We start from the raw sequence: 7,252 nt of genomic DNA on the forward strand, positions 1-7,252 counted from the left end.
AAGGGGTTCAAAGATACAAACATGCACTGGTTGTGATGCATGTTAAATATCCATCAACAAAATCACATTGCACTGAACCTAATAATTTTATACTCTTCACTGTAACTTGGCCCAATTTTTCATTCTTTTCCAGCTGTCAGAACTTGGGGCATAGAAAGACAATGCTGTGACAATTCCTTTCCACAGAGTTTGTGACGAGCATCATGTTTTAAGACTATTACAACTCACAATTCAGGCTGGAAGGGTTAAAATTTTGGCCTACGTTCAGTGTTCCTAATATAATCTTAGCAAACAAATCTTTTAAAATATCTAACTCAAGGCCACATTACTATAACCGAAAATGTGAAGGTGTGGACAAGCTATCTATCTCTACCTATAGCCAGATTCACTAATCCTGTAGGGGTGCAAATTGCCTCCCTGTTCCTTGCCATTTCGCTGCCCTCCCTCCAACTTACACCCCCTCTCTCATATACCTCCCCACTACATCCCTCCATCACATCCTCAGTTCCCCCCCCCCCTCCACCTCAGTCACACACACTCAGTCCCCTACTCTCCATTCCCCAAACTTACACCCCCCTCCCCCGTCATACTCCTCTCCACCCCATCCCTCCATTTCGCATACACTCTTTTAGTTAATATCCTATTCCCCAATTTACACCCCCCTCTCATATATCTCTCCATCCCTCAGTCTCCCCCGCCTCTTCCCTCACCAAGTCACTCACACACTCCTAGTCTCTCTCTCCAAACTTACACCATCCTCTCACCTATACCTCTACTTTATCCCTCTACCTCATCCTCAGTCTGCCCCTCCACCTCACTCATACACTCTCCTAGTTACTTCTTTCATACTCCATCATCTCTACTTCATCCCTCCATATCATCCTCGGTCTCCCAATTCTAATTTTTGGAGCGAAAGACAACAGGATGACCTATTTCTGACTAGACTAAGATGTGAAATGCAGGTATAATAAATCTACGAATAACAGATCTTCCTAAAAAAAAACAAAAAACAAAAATCAACTCCAGTAATAATAAATAAGGCCCCAAGTTATATGCAGTATATTCTACAAGTTGTGAAGTAACATTTCTCGCCTTTAAGACTTTGTTCCCTTATAATAAATTCGAAAAAAAAAAAAAAAGTAATGGTTACCTTATGCTCCTATGAACAGCCTTCTACAGTTTACAGCCTTTATTAATTTCTTGATCATATAATAACCAGAGACTCGCATCTTAACCGAGACGGCCTGGAGTTTAAATTTATCGCTCATGCTGAGGTGTAAGTAGGCAATTAATACTATATATAAATATGCTATTCCTGGCCTACCCAGCCATTTCATACCCAGGCAACTGGTCTTTCATTTTGTCCAGTATGATAGATGAACACTATAGCAGCAAATTCTAAGGTAATGTTGCTCTCAGAACGACAATTTTTTTTTTTTATGCATGGAAGAAGAAACCAAATCCTGCCAAGCCTGAAATATTTTTCCCTCCAACAAAAAATAAACAGCTAAGAGTCAAATTCAGGATCCGTTAATTTTGAGAGACACAAAGCGTTTAAAAGACTGGAGGGTCATAGGCAATAGGAAATGAGGAGGAAGGTAGTTCCAGAGCTGACCTGTTGCATACGTGAAGGACTAGGAGTAGCGGTTATCTTTTGTCTTATAGAGCATTAGGGAGTTGGACAGAAAAGGGACGAGAGTTTGCTGCCAGGCGAATGCTATGCACCCGCCAGAGTGGTGGAGGGAAGCAAGCGGTCAGTTCAGAGGAGCAGTGACCATTGGCGTGGTAATAGAAATTAGATAAAGATGCAACAGTTGTAGTCAGAGGGAATAAAAACTGGCACACTGCATTACTATGTGCCACTGGGCAAAAATGTCGAAAAGTTTGAAAAAAAAACTTTGTCTGCAATGGGAGCAAGGAATTTTTTTTTTTAGCTACAGGTCTTGGGTTATGCGTTTAGTACTTTGAGTCGCAATAATACTTCCTGATTGGCAAAGCAAATGACGTAAGATTTTAAAAAGCACGATTAATTTCACTACCTTAAAAATATCAAATTCTACGACTGACTTGTCAAAATAAAGTTTTTCATATCACAAAGTTTTAAAGGCGGAAAATGCGTACTCCCCTAGATAAGATTTTAAAACATTTATAATAAAACAGTCATTTTTTGGAATATAGAAAATATTTTATGGTCATAAAAAATATATAAGTAATGGATGTGGGATCATGAGGGCCGCATTATACTAAGCTCTACGTATGTGAAAAAGTGCTGAAAAATCAAAGGGTCTGACTGAATGGCCAAGAGATGCTCCCACATCCACAAATACATAGACGGTGCATATACATATGTCCTCGTTTGAAGTTACAGGTACATCCTATATAGTAGTGTTCCCTCCATACAACTGGTAATGAAAATATTGTAGTCTGCTTAATAAGCTTTTTAGGTACAGCCTTTTCAACTGACAGAACTGGGAAAAAAAGTGCTTGCATGGTTAGATGATCCACAGTTATGAGGTACTAATTTTCGTCCTTGGTTACTTCTCTTAGTTTCGCATCATTTATATAGTCTCCAAGGCTCTAATATGCTTGCATAGATCTGCCTTGGTCACCTAATGGCAGCTCTCCGCACTGCCCGATCTCTGGCAGGCCCCCTATTCAGTCCCTTATCCCTGAGGTCTTAATGACTTCATCCCAGTCTTTTTTTTGGTCTGCCTCTCAACTCCACCCACAAAATTCACACCTCCCACCCTCCACACCCAATTATCAACCTTCATCCTCTCCACATGCCAAAACCATCTCAATGTACACCTCATCATAGCACCAGTACATTCAAGTCCCATCTGTCCTCTCAACCCTTCAATCACAATCCTAACTCTCCTCCCCAGGCCTCTCATTGAAGGACGCACTTCACACCCATCTAATAATTTTAATTTCTATACATTTCAGCCTAATTATATCCTCTTCCTTTACTGCCCAAATCTATCATACAGCATTACCCTCCTAACACATGCCTCATACAAAGATCCCTTAGCAAAGAGGAAGAGCCCTCTCAATGTCAGGAGAGGCAACAGCTTCCTGAACTGGCTCCAGCCTCTCCTTACCCTAGCCCTCCAGTCACACCTCCAGCACATGTCCCTCAAATAACACAACTTCCATACACTGAAGAGACTCACCAGGAAGATCAATCCTTTCACACCTGACAAACTCAACACGCTCTCCCACCCTCCACACAAGTAATTCTCTCGCTGTTTGTCTCTAATTCCAGTACCCCCAATTGCACTAATTCTACCTCTAATTTCCACTTGTCACAAAACACCGCGCAAGATGGAGTTACTTCCCAAACCCTTGTGGTAAGCTTCACATGGCCACACACACACTGCTTTGACAGTACTACCACCAGTCCTGCATATTTATTTCGTCATATCAACCCTCCAATCTCCCTACACACTGCCGGCAAGTGAGACAAAAGGGAATAATGATCTGTCAGGTTTGAATACATGCAATAATAATGAAACCTTATATGCAATCGAGAGGGCTGCCTTCATGAGGTGGCACAGTCTCCTTGGTTACTCATAACGTGGTATGGCAATAAAACTATAGGCACAGGAGAGGGTTGTTTTTATAAGTCTCCTTGGTTACTAGTCCCTCAGGTGGTAGGTGGTGGCAAACATCATCCACTCACTTGCTATAGTACTGCCTATTTCTTCCATGATCTCAATCACAATATTTCGGTGTCTGCCCTCCACTCTTCCTACTTCTTCCTTTCCTTCTTGTGATTATTTTTCTTTCGCTTGGGTGGTTCTATGCTGTGCCAAGCCTAATGGTTTCCTGAAACTCAGAAAACCATTTGCAATACTGGGTGGTAACCAAATAACCAAAAAACAGGGTGATGTGGAGCCTCCTATGGTGCCCCCGTTAGCTGGGTGGAGAAGCGCATATGCGGCATCCATCCAGGAGCCAAACCTCTACACTTTTCCCAAAGCCTCGGTGTTGTAGGGCACTGTCAGCCGCAAGGTAACATTGAGTCAATGTGTGGAGTGGCCCTGCAAGAGGCTGTTGCCTGTGGTTATGGGTCTGCTTGGCCTGACAGACTGGGGTTGATCAACTATTCCCTCAATTCACAAACCCATTCAATGAAATCTCTTAATTCTCTCAATATCCTCCCTACGCATAATGGTGAACTACACGAGTCTCGATGGTTACTAGTCATATTAACCCACTTCACAGGCACTGGCGTGGGTTGCCTCCTTGGCTACCAGTCCTATACCCTATCCTTTCAACGGCTAATGGTGGACTACAGGTCAAGGACAACGTCAGCCTGCAGACCACCATGTTCTTGTTCAGATAAGCCTGGGGACTAACTCAGCACGTCATGGCTTAGCATATAAACAAACCTGAGGACAAAATGGATAAGCTACTGGGATTAATACAAAATCAAGAGCAGGTAAACGAGGACTCTGTATATACAACAATTCTTTTTTAACTTTCTACAACACTTCTTCGTGACTAGCACAAACGAGGACTTTTTGTACATACAACTATAGTTTTTCACCTTGACTTGGCCAAAAATTATCCTATGCCACCTTGCTTAGTTTAGTAGCAAAATAAATAATTAAATAAAGACAGCAACAGCACTACATCCATTCCACAGCACTTCTTGGTGACTAGCATCATTAATTCACGTTTACTGTCACAGCTAAACAAAATTCATGGATGGCAATTTTAGGCCAATGTTAAATCCTTATCACAGTTCTTCGTGACTAGCATGGTATTTTTAGGCCAAGTTAAAGCAAAAAGAGATGCAGTTTTAACACATTACCATTCTTCTTGGGACATAATTCGTTTTCCTGTACACAGCTGGTTGATCTTGCTGTCTCGTTACCATCTTCAACCATCTTGTTAGGAGTCAACTTACCTCCTGCAAATGTAGAAAAAAAAACATTATCTGGTTTGTTTTCATCTGATGGAACTGAACCACTTCCAAGACTGAAAAAAATAAGCTGTATTTGCAGAGGTACCAGGCATCCAAACCCACTGAACTACCAAGCACTAAACACATGTCCACCAGGCACCCAAACCCTCTAGGTCACCAGGCACCAAGACCCACTAGACCACCAGGCACCCAAACCCAATGAACCACCAGGCACCCAAACCCGGTGAACCACCAGGCACCCAAACCCGGTGAACCACCAGGCACCCAAACCCAATGAACCACCAGGCACCCAAACCCAATGAACCACCAGGTACCCAAACCCAGTGAACCACCAGGCACCCAAACCCAATGAACCACCAGGCACCCAAACCCAATAAACTTCCAGGCACCCAGACCCAATGAACCACCAGGAACCTAAACCCAATAAACCACCAGGCACCCAAACCCAATAAACCACCAGGCACCCAAACCCAATAAACCACCAGGCACCCAAACCCAATAAACCACCAGGCACCCAAACCCAATGAACCACCAGGCACCTACACACTAACCTAATCAAAACACACACTAACACACCTAACATTCAAACACCTGCCAACTGAATCCTCTGAATATCCGTTTCAGTTCCATACCTTAAAAAGACCTAATATCCCAAAGCACATCTGGCTGGACCACCTTAACCCACTAATCCACCAGGAATCTACAGTAAATAATATACAATAAGCCACCAAACAGATTTCAAACAGCCAAAGGGAGCACCACAACCCACTAAATGACGAAGATGATAGCCAAATTAAGTCTTGTACAAAGGTTAGAGTTGTCAAGATTTTTTAAAGGAAGGCAAAACTGTAAACATTGCTAATACACCTATAGATAATCCACCTTACTACCTGTGTGCTTTATTATCTATTGCTATGAATATTTCTAGATGTGTTCAAAATAAAAATGAAACTCCTAGAAACCGCATTATAAAGTTTGGATTACATGAGGAAACTAGAACACGGCAAAACAATAATTCCAGACAAAAAATGAAAAGACAAGATCCATCCATTAAAAGATGCCTGGACACTGCATTTAAAGACCGTCACTGGCAAAAGGAAACGATTATTCACAGTCACTGATAACGGGAAACAGTCACAGGCACGAGGAAGAACAGTCACAGGCAGGGGGAAAACCAGTCACAGGCAGGGGGAAAACCAGTCACAGGCAGGGGGGAAACCAGTCACAGGCAGGAGGAAAACCAGTCACAGGCAGGGGGGAAACCAGTCACAGGCAGGGGGGAAACCAGTCACAGGCAGGAGGAAAACCAGTCACAGGCAGGAGGAAAGACAGTCACAGGCAGGAGGAAAGACAGTCACAGGCAGGAGGAAAGACAGTCACAGGCAAGAGGAAAGACAGTCACAGGCAGGAGGAAAGACAGTCACAGGCAGGAGGAAAGACAGTCACAGGCAAGAGGAAAGACAGTCACAGGCAAGAGGAAAGACAGTCACAGGCAAGAGGAAAGACAGTCACAGGCAAGAGGAAAGACAGTCACAGGCAAGAGGAAAGACAGTCACAGGCAAGAGGAAAGACAGTCACAGGCAGGAGCAAAACAGTCACAGGCAGGAGCAAAACAGTCATAGGCAGGAGGAAAATCAGTCACAGGAAACTTAAGCTTGCAATCCACCTACCTCAAATTTCAGATGGGTCTAGGGACGAGTTCAAATATACCTCTAATTTCAGAGCTCCCGTTGCACCTCTTCCTCAGTGATTTATTTTTGGTTTTATTCTTGCAGCCACCATGCATTTTACAATTTAGGGAGGATATACGGCTCTGACAGTCGATAAAGGCTACATGTCTTCCATTTTAAAGGTGTATGGTAAAGAGAAGTCTAAAATTAGCATAAAAACTAAATCTTAGTCACAAGGTACCAGTGTAGCTTAGAAAATCATAAAATTACATGGCTTTCCTATCAAAACACTGCTGTTCCTTTCAAATACAAGGGTTTCAAGCCGACTATTTTAATCCACAGAAACCTGTCACCTGTTCTGATTCACTCCTGCGAACACCCAGTGATTTTATCCAGCCTAAGGGATATTTTCTTTAGCGAAAGGGTAATAATGTCTCCAACTTCTTGTTCCAAGTCTCCAAAGCTTATTAAAAGCATATAGAAAAATTAAGAATGCAACACAAAGTGGAATGGGTGAAAATGATAATTTCTAGATATATGGTTGTCAGGCTTATTTAACTACTACACACCAACCGTACATGTTTCCATTTAGCACGTCCGTGTATATAAATATAAGCAATACTTGCAAATTTACCTTTCTAAGTTATTT

Source organism: Coenobita brevimanus, chromosome 46 (genome assembly GCF_032717465.1).
Source record: "Coenobita brevimanus isolate Jiangsu-jjx chromosome 46, ASM3271746v2, whole genome shotgun sequence".
NCBI lineage: Eukaryota > Metazoa > Arthropoda > Malacostraca > Decapoda > Coenobitidae > Coenobita > Coenobita brevimanus.